Source organism: Ambystoma mexicanum, chromosome 13, assembly GCF_040938575.1.
Source record: "Ambystoma mexicanum isolate Mex_15411 chromosome 13, UKY_AmexF1_1, whole genome shotgun sequence".
Taxonomy (NCBI): Eukaryota; Metazoa; Chordata; class Amphibia; order Caudata; family Ambystomatidae; genus Ambystoma; species Ambystoma mexicanum.
Window position 1 is genome coordinate 631,080,405 of NC_090938.1, and position 15,409 is coordinate 631,095,813.

The following is a 15,409-nucleotide window of genomic DNA, read 5'->3' on the forward strand; positions in this document are numbered from 1 at the left end:
ATATATATATATATATATATATATATATATATATATGTTTTATGTGTTGAGGTCATTAAGTGTGGTCATTAGGGCCTTCTATTTTTGAGAATTGGTTTTAGGTATGATTAACTGGTATCTTGTGTACATTTGTAGGGTAGGGTCTATAGGTAATGCGTTTGATACTGTGATTTGGCTCCATTTGGAACATTGATATATGTTTTTTAATTTATACTTATCATGAAATTAAATAGGATTTGTTTTCGTACGTAAAGTTTGTGTTTTGCATCTTCTGTCCTCCCATCTCTGTCAAAAATACTTGTGTTCACCCCATGTGTTTTTTTCTCTACCTTTTGTGTGTATGATATGACCTCACGCATACAGGAGATTTTTGGTGGAACCCAGGATTGGTTCATTAAGGTAGACATTGCCTACATAAATCACTCGGCCCATTTTGGCTTTTAAAGAGGGCTGAGTCCCTCTTTTAGCAGATTATTATTTATTTATGTATTTATTCATTTATGTATTAAGCGCAGAAAGCCTGCACGCAAAAAACGATGATTTTCCCTGCCAGCTCCTTCCCCACATATGGACGCAATCTTACTTTATAACGCAGCAGCGAGTTTGCTACCAGCTCGTCAGGACGCCTATCCCAAAGGCTCCACTCGGACAGAAGAACAAGGGCTAAACCCGCAAGAGACCCATGACGGTTGCTGGATAACCCTATCGAGGGACGATACAACTTCTTCCAAAGTCCAGGAGCGCGTGAGATAACAGCAGCAGGAAAGCAAGGGGAGAATTCCAGGGCCGGACCCACTTTATATCGATGGGCCCCTCCACCCCACCCTGGATGCAGGTAAGGTAACCCTGTGCTGCTTGGCCATGCCTCCTCTTCCCCCACCCCGGAAGTCCCTCTAAGACGGTGAGGCCCCAGCCATGGCCCAGGAGGCAGACCCTAATGGCACTGCTCATGCAGGGCCATGGCAGCGCCTCCATGTGCCCAGCTAGCACAGCAAAACCATGTTTAGTTATGTCTATTTCACATAGTAAGGCCATATTCCATTGGAAATGATTTGTGTGTGTTCAGTGCTAGGGGTTGTGTGTGTTTTTGTGCGTGTGTGCACATCTGCAGTGCTGTGTGTTTCCGTGTGTGTGTGTAATGCTAGGAGCAAAGAGAGAAAGTTGAAAGGAGCCATGTTTCCCTAGGGACAGTCCTATTGCACTTGCCACAAGCTGGCCGTTACTTACTTATTGTTATCTTTTCCCATGTACTGCACTTTCCCTGCCCTCCTCCCACGCACTTGCGTGATCCGAATGACACCTGGCCCAGTAGGATCGCTGTCTATCCTCCCTTTGTTCCCCTCCCTTGCCTCGTCGCACTTTGAAACACTTGTGTATAGGCGCGTTATAAATGCCATATCATATCATATCACAAATAAGTCATCCAAGCACATATAAACAATGGTTTATTAGGTTTAGTTACAGGATTGGGCCAAACTAGGTAACTTCAACATAAAACATCAACAACAAAGGGATGGCTTCTGCTTGTGTTTTAAAGTACAGAACGTAGGTTGGAGGTCTCAGTCTGAGTTTCTTCTCTGGTGAAGCACAATGTTACTGACAGTTTTGGGGGTTTGTAGTGCTCATCACACGTCTTCATTGTCACCTTGGTTGATTAATTGTGGTAATCAGCTTCTCACCCTGGGTGCTGGGAAGACCACCTACTTCTAGGTCTCTAGGGTTCACATGCACTCACTTGTTTATGCCTGCACAAGGTTGGGAGCTGATGCATAATACTAGTTGGCAACCAATAGAGCATCCACTGAGGGGCTGGTACCCTGAATTATTTTCCAAGATGCAGCCTCTGCTTGCTTTTCATCTCCCATGTTTAGGGTGCTGGTTCTGTTCTCCACTCTTCTGTCCTCACTGTCCTCCTCACCCAGTAGTCACCATCTTGTTCCAGGATAAACCTTTGTGGCAGTTCCTGTCCTCTCCTCCTGTACCCTCTCAATGCTTCACCATGTGCTTATACCTATACCCCACCCAAGCTCACTCTTGTCAGGTGTAGTGTTTTCCTTTACATAATCCTCATGTGCCTTGCACAGGATCACTCTCCTCTCTATGGTGCCTCCTTCCTGCTCTGTAGCCTCCCCTTCAGCTATCTCTTGTGAATAGTATCTACATGGAAAGTTCTTCCCAACCTCCTTCATCAAATTCTCCTGGCCTCCCACCTTGGTTTTGTTTCCACCCCCTCGTTCTGCCTCCTTCCATCTCCTTTGCTGATGTTCTCTCCTTTTCTCTCTCTAGGTTCTCTTCCCCCTTCATTGTGTCACCTGTCCTTCTTAATCCTCCTATCTTGTGTCGCCTGCCTCTCATGCCCTCCTTCTTGATAGCCTGTCTCTATTCCCCTTGGGTATCTTCTCCATAAAGCCTCTATCTAAATCTGGCTGCCTCTACTCTCCGCCCTCTGCAACTCATCCAAAACAGGACTGCGAGACTTGTCCTTGGCCTCAAGCCCAGGGATCGTATCTCTCCAGGACTGAAATCTCTGCACTGGCTCATAGTGTCTGCGAGGATTAAGTTCAAAACCCTTGCCATTGTCCACAAGGCCTACTGGGGCCTGGGGCCGTACTACCTTCAACTCTCTCTTCCCAAATATCTTCCTTCTCAAGCTCTTCGCTCATCTGCCTCCAACTCCCTCAGTGTCAGTCGCTTCTCTAAGCAACAAGTTGGTGGTAGATCTCTCTTTTCGGCAGGGGCCTCCCTCTGGAACAGCCTTCCTGCCTCCCTGAAACTTGAGGAGAACCATCTGCAGTTCCGTAAGCACCTCAAAACCTTCCTCTTTGCTTCCTCTTTCTCTCCCTCTCTCCCCTGCTGAATTCCTGGCTTAGTCTGCACTGTTCTAAACCACCTTCCCACCCTGTCTGATTCGGGCACAGGCACTGCCAGTTGTACACCCGCACTGCCTTCCCTGGCAACCCTGCACCAAGGGACTGTTTCTGTCTCCCTACAGTCCCCCTACTAGCACTTATGTCTGCACTTACCTTGCACTTGCCACCATGTGGCTGTTTTACTATCTTATTTATTCTACCACTCCTTGTACTGCACTTTCCCCTCTCCTTTCCCCCTCGCACTTTTCCCTTTCCCCCCCTCCCATGCACTTGCGCGATCTGAATGACTCCTGGCCTAGTAGGATCGTTGTCTGTCGTTACTTTGTTTCCCCCCCTTGCCTCATCGCGCCTTGAAACACTTGTGTGTAGGGGCGTTATTAATGCCATATCATATCATATCATATCATACACCTACTTACATCTCTTTCCAATCTCCTCTGTTAGAGGTATTTTGGTGGTATTTCTGGTTGGTGGTATTTTTGGTTGTAGTATTTTTAGTATTTCGTGATCTAGTGGTGAGCCTAACTTCAGAGTACGGCCCAATAATTGTTCTTATACCAGGGTCACTAACAGTAAGCTAAAACTAGACTTAATACACTCTAAATGATACATTTATGCCCTTGCAGTATTTTATTTACAATACCATCTATGCCCTTTTGATAGTATCTCAGAGTACATTTACCATGTAAGCCAAACATGAACATTCATTCAGAGACTCTTAGAAGAACACAATTTACAGTGACTATCTTTGCTTTGCATTTTACCACATGTGATACAGTGAAATACCACCTGCATGATAACACAAGAAACCACGGCACATAAATAAATACCTGAGTTAACTTGTTTTTCTCAGCAATTTATAGGTAATTGAGATTCATGAGTAAAATAAAACAGCACATGTAATGCACTAAGAAGATATTTGCCTATGTTCACCTGCCAATGCTCAATTCACACTCTGTTAGAGCATTAAAATGCATTTGCAATTCCAGCAGCAATAGTTAGCACATGTTTTGCTCTCCCCCACCCCAGGCGATGATCCCTCCAGAAGTTCAGAGAATTACTGTCACCCTCTCTCCCACCTCTAACTTGGTGGAAAATACTATGCAACAACCTTGAGCCAGTTAGCTCTGGAAGCGATAACTACTATTCTTTGCAGTTATTATTTTTGGCAATGAATTCCGTCTCACGCACCTCAATTATATTTGTCATGCTCACCTAGAAAGTGTCCGGTTCAGCATGTGCCTTGACACAGCAAGGTTAAGGATTCCCCCTCGGGTTGGCTGTTGCAAAACACCCCTATCGTGGGCCTTTGGACAGCGCTCGCACCAGATCTTCCTTTCTCTGCCTTCTCCCCTTCATGCTTAGGATATCTCACAAAGTCTTTTCCCCAGCCTCGCTGTCAGCGCGTGTCGCACGCCCTCAGGGTCAGGCAGTGATTAAGAGTGCCTGAGACTGCAAACTCTTCTGAGACAACTGCCAGCCCAGGAGGCTGAAAGAGAGAGCGTTAACCCTCCTCCCAGCCTTTTTAAGCTCTCTCCCTAAGCCTGCCCATATGCATAAATTGCACCTATATGAAATGTAAGAGTGCCAGCCTTTATCTCTGATGTAACTAGTCAGTAAGAACCACATCCCTTGGAAATCAGCCAACCCTCTCGAAAGTTCATCCTAAATGCTTAGAATGGTAGCACCAGAAGCAAATAGCTACATATCAGGCTGTTTCCTGCTCTGAAAGTCTTTTAAACAATAAACTAGTTTTTAGCTAAACGAATTTCACACATCACAATTCTGACTTGTCATGTCTTCATTCAAACACAGTGCAGCCTTAATTCTGCACATTTTATCTATTGCATTTCCAAGCTAACCTTGCACAGCCCAAATGCCTTGCACATTGGGTTTATTAATCTACACCAAGTTTGTACACAATAATCATGAACTGATTTGCTCTGACTGTTAATAGGGAATATTTTATAAATTAGATGGATTAGGTAAATTAGTATATGTTAGTCTTATGGCCCACAGCATTTCAGTCCATGACTGATATGGAATAAAATCCATGTTGCGCAGCATCAAATTCGAATTGATTTTTAGCAGGCACGTGTTTTGCACATCCACAGTATTGACATCTACTATATGCACCCTGAGTCTCACACATGAGTCTCACACTCTTGCTCACTACCAGAATCAATTTCTTATCCTTACTGATATGTGGAGCCCTAGCTAAAATGTGAAGTCACCGCTGAAATCTGGAGTCACCTCTCCCTACACTTACTTACATTTCCTGTCCTCCTCCCAGATGGTCTCTCTCTTGCACCTGAGTGGTCTCTCCTGCCTCCTCCTTATATGTCTTTCTCATATCTTCTGCCCTCCTTCCTGATGTTTCAACTGTAGCTTTCCTTCTCCTCCCCCAGTGCATTCAGATTGGTGTTCTCCCCAACCCTCCTTCCTCTGCTTTTCTCCAGCCCATCTCCTCTCTTACCACCTCATTCCTCCAACTCCTCTCAGCCCCTTCTGTCTTCCTTGCCTCCTTTGGCTCTGTCCACCTCCACCATGCCATTGTCTCCTCGCCTCTCTTCCTCTACTCTCTCCTTTCTCTTTGCCTCTGCTTCCTTTCTCTGTTTTCTTTCTGCCACCTCTATCCACTCTCCACAACTCTATCACCATTTTGTAATGCCCACCTTTATGCCAGTACACCCACTCGTGTTATAGGGATTGTGAGAAACCTGATTGTATCCTCGAACCTACTCCCCTTGGATCCTCTTCTCAGGTGGCCAGGGAAATACCATTGCTTTTGTATCCTGATCCTAGGGGTGAAGATGCGAGGATGATCACCTGAGGGAGGTTCCTTGGGGATTGGGGATTGGGGATTGGGGAGAGAATATGAGCAAGCAAGACATGGTATCCCCTTTTTCTGATGAGAACCAACTTCACCCTCCCCTATCTTTATAGGCAGTTGTAAATCATCTCCCACCATGTTTCCCCATTCAGACCATCATAGTACTAGGACGAGGAAGAGGCTACTAGGATCAGTGCACACAAACATGTTATTTTAGCACTCTGGTATAAGACGATGAGGAGGCCTGAGGACTGTTATGAGGGTCAGGCATTTCACACTAAGTATGGTCAGCAATGATAATTAGGATTCTCACCTGCAGCCTGTTAGAGGGTTGCATGCGTATAAAAGAGAAGAAAGCAGCCGGTGAAAAGGGCGGGACCGCAAAGAAGCCAGAAAGACGCAAAGGCTGTAGCAGGCCACAAGAGGGTCTGGAGCTGAGTGGAGCCCATTGCCGTGTGTTGCCTGTTGGGAGTGGGGGACACAGAGAAGCTGCGGAACAGTACCGGGAAGACGAGCGCTGTTCACCGGAGCTCTGCAGTAGAGAAAGTGGAGCTAGTGAGAACCAGAGTGCGAGAAAAGAGCACCCGGATAAGCTGCCGACCCCAGTGAATGAAAGGGACACATCACTCAGGCCGGGGCACTCCAGGGGCATGGTGTGTGTAATGGCTGATGCCGGTCAAGTTAATGGCTATGGAAAAGGGTGCTGGGGTCCCGAGCTGAACTTAATGAATACCGAATGAGTTGTCAAGCATAACATTTGCTTTAAATGATGTGGAAAAGGGGTCTGGAGACCCAATATGAAATGTTGAACAAGTTGTTAAGAACGTAATGAAAGTTGAATGCTGAACAAAGGAAAATAAATGAGAAAAAGCCACGAATGAAACAGAAAGTGATGGGCATTTTCAGACAAAGTGGAGTTAAAAGAAACAGCATTTGCGAACAAAGTGAAATGAGTAAGAAGCAAAACACTATTGAGTAGTGTGGAAGCACGGTGGTAACCAGGAGTAATACCACAAAAGAAGGTGTGTGAGAATCACATGTTGGTAAAGGTAAGAAGCCACTGAAGTAAACCGAAGCATATTTGGACTGATGACATAGGTGCTGAAAGAAAATCTGTGTTGTGAAGGAAGTCCTGTGTAAAGGTATGAACTGTTGTAAAGTACCAACGGTTGTCACTTGCGTCACCTGTGATGGGTGGACCGTGTGGTCTGACAACTGCGCCTAGACTGAGGAGCCCTTACTTGAAGTAAACCAAGAGAAGTCCAGAGGCTGAGGCTGGTTGGCTTAAGATTGCTCAAATGGCAAAACGAGAAGGCAAACTAATCAAGTGAATATGACGGGGAACTTGGGGAAGGAACACCGAAGACCATTTTTTGGAACTGTGTTGAGTTTGGGAAATGGACCCCCGAGGCCATCCTTGTTGGAATTTTCTTGAACTTGGGGAAGAGTGTTAAGAACAAATCAGGAGCTGGGAGTAGCTCAGAACCTTAGTTTGAGCACTGTTTCTTCGGTTGCTGACATCCCTTCACATTGTGTAGCTTGGGTTGTGATGGCAAGTAGAGGTTTTAGACATAGACAGTCTTTTAAGTTGAGTTTACTGACTCAGACTATCCTTCATTTATTTAGGTTGGGAAATCCCACCTTAGAATAGGACAAGGTAGGTCTTGCACATCCTGGCATTTGAGTTAATAAAGATGTTTCATTTGAACTTTGAATCTGTTGTCTGTGTCCTGCTTCTTGATGCAATCACAGGATATACATAAAGCCTCTCCCCTTGATCTGTCCAATCCAGGAGTGGGGACTCCGGTGGGCACTTACTGGAGCTTTGGCGCGATTACAGTGCAGTGTTGCTGTATAGGATTCACCTGAATGTACTTTCTCTGCACCACAGTGTGCAGTAAGGTGAACTGAAATCCATTCAGGCTCTGCCGCCATCTTGAATATGACATGCACGTTCAGGATGCTGTCAAGCGGACGACCCATGCACACACTCTTGGAGTAGCAGTGGTGGCATTGGTCCAGCACCTGAATCCCTCAGCACACCACTACCACACTCATTAATGCCAGCAAGACTTGCACATCTTTTCTGCTTGAGGTTTGGTATTGTTACTAGAGCATTGTGTTGTGTTGCACGCTGATATTTAAAGAACACAATCTATGACCTGAAGGTATATTGGTGCTGAAGAGACAGAGAACATCAGTAGTCGATAGGTGCAATTTTCCATTGAGTTAAATATCCATATTGAGTTTTGAACCATATCATGAAGGTAAGGAGGGTCTGGAATGATTCCAGAGTTGTGTGTCTAGTACACAGAAGGAACAGCCTCTGGATCTCTCTTTCCTATACAGTGGGACACCTAGGTTTCCTTTGGATTTGATTTCTGTGAGCAACAGATGTGCTAGACCTGCAGTTTATGTGAAAGGGGTGATGATTTAGGATCCTTTAGACCTTTCTGCACCATGCACATGGATTATAAAATTAGCCCTTTTCTTAAAGGGAGCCAGTGCAGACCGAGCAAGCCTACTGAGACATGATCACACTTTTTGTCTTCAGCAGCATTTTTGCGGCAGTGTCCTATATCCTTCCTAGAAGCTGAACTAAAGCCTGTGAGAGTGGCAAGTAGATGCTATTGCTGAATACGAGTTTCGCAGAATCTACGGTGCCCATAACCAGGACTTGGTGAGCAAAGAACAGAAGTGGAAGAAGAGGTTGTCTTCTATGCTGGTAACAAAACAGGATTTCAAGACCGAACTAACCTGTGCTCCTGAAGATAGCTTCACCTCCAGGGTGTCCCCCAGAGTCCTGACCGACTCTTTGGTCTCTGGGCAGGTTCCAAATGAATAAGGCCAAAACGTGGGATTCCATTGGTTGGCTGCTGAATTGACGGGTAATGCCTGGCTCCTTGTCGGGGTTTATTTTCATGTTTGCGGACGTCCTATTCTTTATGCCAATCAAACATTCCCTAATTCCAGCTAATGTTAGCTCTCTGCTCCCTTAAGGTTCCATCAGAATCTGGATATCATCGCGTACTTAAAAAATGAAAGGCCGAAGAGCCGTATTATATCTATCAGTGAACAAATATATAAAGCATAAGTCAAAGAGCAGTAGTGAGAGTGAAGAGTTGTAAGCACCCCATATTTCAGGAGTTTTGGGTCAGCGGTGAGGGAATTAAATTGATTTACGCTATGTGTGATTATTTAAAAAGGTTTCAAACCATTTGTAAACCAGGCAGTGGTTTCCCATATTTCCAAGTCTGGAGCACAGTATCCAAAGATCCAGCTCCTCCTCAGTCCATTTCTTCTGGAAGCTTATCCAGTATTGCTGTGGTGACAAGTTGAGTGCTGGCAGCCGGTCTAAAGCCGAACTCCGCTGGATCAAGAATGTCAGAGGTCTCCATAAAGTTCTTTATTTGATGTACCACCATTAACTCCACTTGCTTAGCCAAATATGACAACTGAGCGATATCGCGGAAGTTGCATAGGTTTGATGGATCTAAGGAGGCCTTTCCTAGAAAGGTGTTTTGCCACAACCTGTTTACAGGTTTCAGGGTGAGTCCCAGGTTCCAAAGGAGTATTAAATAGTAAAAGACTATCTAGTCAGACTACGGGAAAAACACCTTTCGCCACCCTAGGTGGTAGAGTGTCAGAGGGTGAGCTGGAATAGTTGGATGAATTTATCAAGTCCAAGATTTCATTCTGCATGGGTAGCTTGGAGGAATAAAATAACCTTTCTGGATTGTAATTGTATCTTTTGTAGTTGTTGCTGGATCGCAGTGTTCTTGATTGCATTTAGTGGGAGAGTTTCCTTGTGATGGATTCCGCACCCCTGCTGTGGAGGAGCGGCGGGTGATGCACACTGTTTTGAAGTGGACCTTTTTTTTATTGGCAGACTGTGGAGTGTGCCGAGTGCTGGGGTGATATGGGAGTAACATTTCCACCTGTGGAGTAAGCTGGCTGCCATGTTTTCAACTCTTAGTAGTCTGTTGAGTAAACATTCTGAGGATACAGGTTAGAGGCTGTGGATGTAGTCAAGTCTTCATAGTGCTAGTGACAAATCTGCCAGGGTCCTGTTTGTGAAGGTCAGGAAGGGCATGATGCCTCATGAGGTGTGGGGTTGGAAGAAACAGCCCCTTACAATGGATTTCATGAGTGGTTCTTGCGTGAGGTTGATGTCCATTGTCATTCCCAGATTTCCCCCAGTATATGTAGGTGATGGGTGAGGGCTGATTTCTCCCGGCCAGGGGGTTGCTGTGCAGTTAGGTAGTGTTGCACCGCTGATGATGAGTTCTGCTTTGCATGAGCTGATCTTGAGTCTGTTAGTGGTCATCCAACAGTGCACATGTGTTAGGCAAGTGATGAGGTCAAATGTGTTTGTTGTTGGATTATTGCTGAGTTTGTAGACAATTTGCAAGTTGTCTGCATAGTTAAATCATGTGAGTCCAGTGTTGCTTATTAGATCCAGCAGGGCCGGCATTTGTATGTTGAATAGAAGTGTCGGGGTACTACATATGTCGGGTTACTCGGAGGTGATGTGTAAGGGGCCATGAGGTTTGTTTCTGTCATCCTAGTCAGGATGGATGCAATCCATCACAGGGTGAGTCCCTTTACCCTTATGTCCTCTAGTCTTATTTGGTAGGATCTCGTGACTGATGATGCTGACGCTGCAGACGAGCCGAGCCAATAGTATGAGCGGCTTCTAAGAGCATTGCCTGTTGGTTTTAGCATGTCCCACATAAATCGAGGTATAGATTCTGTTCTTCATTGGCTGGAATCCAAGTTGGTTTACATGGAGAAGGTTGTGATCTTGACGTGCTACTTAAGCTGGTTGGATATGAATGTTTAGAGTATATGGATGATAAGAGGTGTGTTGGAAATTGAGTAGTAATTGGCAGATTCACAAGTGATTGCTCTGGGCCTTTTAGTAAGAGGTTTTACAAAAGCAATTTTGAAGGTTAACTGGATGCTCCCCTGCTCGATACAGGTATTGAGAATGAATGGGAAAGCAGCTACTAAACCTGGCTGCGTGGCTGTCATTTTGTAAACGATAGGAGGACACCGGTCTTCTGACAAAGCCTGCCGGGGTCCTGGAGTTTATGGTGGAAAGCAGAAAGCACTTAGTGATGGTGTAAAGGAATCTATAGGTAATGCTTCCCTAGATAGGTAGGGCACCATCAGTCCTTTACCATGCAGGTGGTCCCTAGATAGGCAGGGCACCATTGGTCCTTTACTATGCAGGTGGTCCCTAGATAGGCAGGGCACCATTGGTCCTTTACTATGCAGGTGGTCCCTAGATAGGCAGGGCACCATCAGTCCTTTACTATGTATGTGGTCCCTAGATAGGCAGGGCACCATCAGTCCTTTACTATGCAGGTGGTCCCTAGATAGGCAGGGCACCATCAGTCCTTTACTATGTATGTGGTCCCTAGATAGGCAGGGCACCATCAGTCCTTTACTATGCAGTTGGTCCCTAGATAGGCAGGGCACCATCAGTCCTTTACTATGCAGGTGGTCCCCAGATAGGTAGGGCACCATCAGTCCTTTACTATGCAGTCGGTCCCTAGATAGGTGGGGCACCATCAATCCTTTACTATGCAGGTGGTCCCCAGATAGGTAGGGCACCAACAGTCCTTTACTATGTATGTGGTCCCTAGATAGGTGGGGCACCATTGGCCCTTTACTATGCAGGTGGTCCCTAGATAGGTAGGGCACCTTTGTGCCTTTATTATGCAGGTGATGTTGGATTTGTTGAATTTTGTTGCTGAAGTGTGTCATGATAGAATCGCAGAGTTCAGAGGCTTTGGATCTTTCCAGCAGTGTGTCCTTTTGGATATTCTTTAATGGTCTGGTTAATGTTGGGAGACCTTTACATCTTTTGCTGAGTGCTGGTGCCTCTGTGGAAATGATGAATGGGGTAGAAAGGTGGATGCCCCAGGGTACTCTGGGGCAGATGCAGCAGTGATGTTCCTATGGCTGGACCTCCGGGATCCATCATTGTGAGGGCAATGTAGAGTAGAGCTCTACCTGAGTGCAATAAGATACCCTTCTGAGGGAAGCCCAGGTAAGTATCATGGGCAAACTGTGGGCATCCTTGACCATCCATAGATAGACCCTCGGCACCTGAGATGTCTCCATGGTGGTAAAGATGAGGCTTGGTACCAGTGGATCTGCTGGGCTTAAGGGAACCAGGAATAAGGCTGGCAATGGGCTTGTGTGGCCTGTGCGATGTGCAGGGCATCACTTGTATGGTGGCATTCAGGAGTCAAGTCCTAACATAAAAAGTGTGGGGACTCATTAACTTATTTTGAAAATGGTGTCACCAGAAATTAGCACATCAAAGTGCCCTCTGAAAAAAGTGGTGTGACTTGTGAAAAAAGTGCGGTGTACCCTCGACTCGATCCCTGGTGTCATTGCATCCACGCCTCGACACTCTATGCTGCTGCTCACTGCCATCCATGCTTTCACGAGGGAGTCTCTATGGTGCCAAGTGTACCAGTCACCGATTGCCCACCACCTCCAACAGGGCCTCATGCTGGTGTTGAACATGTCTGGAATAGAGCCTTGGAGTGGCAGCTGCCTGTGCCCAGACTTCTGACTGGCTGCCAATGCACAGCTGAGCAGAATTGCAAGCAGTGCACTTCCATCTCAAAGCCTCCGCGAAGCTGCAGTCACGTACCTAAGATGTGTTCTGTTCCAACAAAACAGTGAAACTGAACCACAAAATAAACCCCTTTTAAACTATCTAGTGAATTTGCATAATGTCTGCTTATTTGACAAGGTAAGAAAGGTTGTCTTTTTGTTAGGTCTTTAAATGTTGTTCACATCATAAATAACACGCTGCAGGTGTGTCAACCAGTGACACGCAGGTGACTTTATCGCTCATGTTCTTATGTTGTGTGTCTTTAAGACATGAAGTTACAGTAGTAAACTCAGTATATATGTGTTTGGCTCACACCACTTTGTATTCTGGTACCTGTAGTTTCCATTCAAAATGGGGACAATAAAGATACATACATGGTTTTATTTCTCACCATGCCTCTGAATGGATTAATTATATGTTGTTTTTATCATGTGACGTGTGTACTTGGCTAGCAACTTTGCAGATACAAGTATTATTTTAGCTCGTGAAAGCCATTCACAAATAATTGAACCTTCCTATACCACTTGAGCTAGAAAAGAATGGGGTCAAATGCGTAAATTACAGACTGGGCCGAAATCCCAGCATCACCACTTTTCCCAATTGTGCGATCCTCTGCAGATTATCTAATGTCGCTCTGCCTTGTCAGCAAAAATCGGGATAGGTGGTCACTACTTACTCAGGTCACAGCATCTGTTATTGGAAATAATCCCCACCCATAATTTGGTAGACTCTAGGGTTGCTCCATATATAATACCAATATTGGCAATTCATATATTGCACACCAGTCAGCTGTCTTGTTAGTCACTCATGGCAACATAATGTGCAAACCAGGGTCCTTGTGAGACTGTGCCCAGACTTCTGACTGGCTGCCAATGCACAGCTGATCAGAATTGCAAGCAGTGCACTTCCATCTCCAAGCCTCCGCGAAGCTGCAGTCACGTACCTAAGATGTGTTCTGTTCCAACAAAACAGTGAAACTGAACCACAAAATAAACCCCTTTTAAACTATCTAGTGAATTTGCATAATGTCTGCTTATTTGACAAGGTAAGAAAGGTTGTCTTTTTGTTAGGTCTTTAAATGTTGTTCACATCATAAATAACACGCTGCAGGTGTGTCAACCAGTGACACGCAGGTGACTTTATCGCTCATGTTCTTATGTTGTGTGTCTTTAAGACATGAAGTTACAGTAGTAAGCTCAGTATATATGTGTTTGGCTCACACCACTTTGTATTCTGGTACCTGTAGTTTCCATTCAAAATGGGGACAATAAAGATACATACATGGTTTTATTTCTCACCATGCCTCTGAATGGATTAATTAAATGTTGTTTTTATCATGTGACGTGTGTACTTGGCTAGCAACTTTGCAGATACAAGTATTATTTTAGCTCGTGAAAGCCATTCACAAATAATTGAACCTTCCTATACTACTTGAGCTAGAAAAGAATGGGGTCAAATGCGTAAATTACAGACTGGGCCGAAATCCCAGCATCACCACTTTTCCCAATTGTGCGATCCTCTGCATATTATCTAATGTCGCTCTGCCTTGTCAGCAAAAATCGGGATAGGTGGTCACTACTTACTCAGGTCACAGCATCTGTTATTGGAAATAATCCCCACCCATAATTTGGTAGACTCTAGGGTTGCTCCATATATAATACCAATATTGGCAATTCATATATTGCACACCAGTCAGCTGTCTTGTTAGTCACTCATGGCAACATAATGTGCAAACCAGGGTCCTTGTGAGACTGTGAATAGGAGTAAACAATATTTACATGGCCTAGTGAAAGGGTCTGCAACCTTTGGCTCACCGGATGTTTGAGACTACAATTCCCATGATATCTGGCTGTTGACTCTGCTGGTTAGGGATGATGGGAGTTACAGTCTAAAGCATCTGGATAACCAAAGGTTGCATGTCCCGGTGTAACCATTGACTTGTATGCATGAATACTTACGAACAAAACACATATTTGCAACTCTTTGGCGTCCATCCTTATTGTTTGTTTCATTTCCTGTGCCCCCTACCCCTCCTGGAATGGGTGGTGGATGTATGGATGTGAGACAGGAGCACACACTATATTGCGATGGAGTAAAATGGTCACTGTGTTTGAATGAGAGCCCTGGTGTCTGCTTCTATGGATGGGGGGGCGAGAAGCCCAGGGGTATTGGTAAGGGGTCACTGACCCCAGAGGATATATTCAAGAAGCGGTACAGGGGTACCATTAATGGGTGGCTCAGGGGGTACACCACAGACATGCTTGTCTCTAATAATATCAGGAGTTACCACCATAAGCACAGATAATCAATGTATCAAGCAGGGAGGGATGAAAGTCTGACCCAGTCAAGTGTCCAAGCTGTTAACAAGTGCTCTGTGCAAAGCCAGGTTTCATGTCACCAGTTCCATTTGTCATGCTATGCACCCTCAGCTCACATTTGTACACTTGTCAGTTGGTGGCTATGTAAAGCAGATGAAGTGACATGTGAACTTATATCTTTTAAGTGCATATTCTCAGTGCAACCATATTTCATCTTTAAATAGACTGTTATCTTGTAATGGATATGCACCCATTTACCTAATGGTCCTTAGAGTCCACTTCTTGTCCAGCCAATCAGATGGCTCTAAGTATTGTGCTGCAAACCAAGCAATCGGAGATTCTATGTGCACCCCCCATATTTGTTCATTGCATGCAGTCTGCAGGTGGCGCTGTAGCCAGCAGCTTCTTCCCTTCTTGGGCTGTTCTGCATCAGGGACTCCATTCTTCTTCATGATGGGTGCGGCTTCATTTCTGAAGGACCAGACATTTTCCTTTCCATGGCAGACATCTTGGATTCTTATTTTTCAATGTGGGTAACTTCTTTGAGCTCTGTGGGAATCCTGTTCAGAGCTCAAACAACTTTCCCATATGGAGGACAATTGAGCCCAGATGTTAGCAGCCTTAATGGTCACTAGGCCACGATTCAAATGTTTCAAAAACCTAGTTAGAGGTCCTTGCTTCGCCCAGGCCATTAGCTGCCAATAAGGCCTGGCCAGGCAGGCAGCCATTTAGGCTATAATGTCACTTCCCA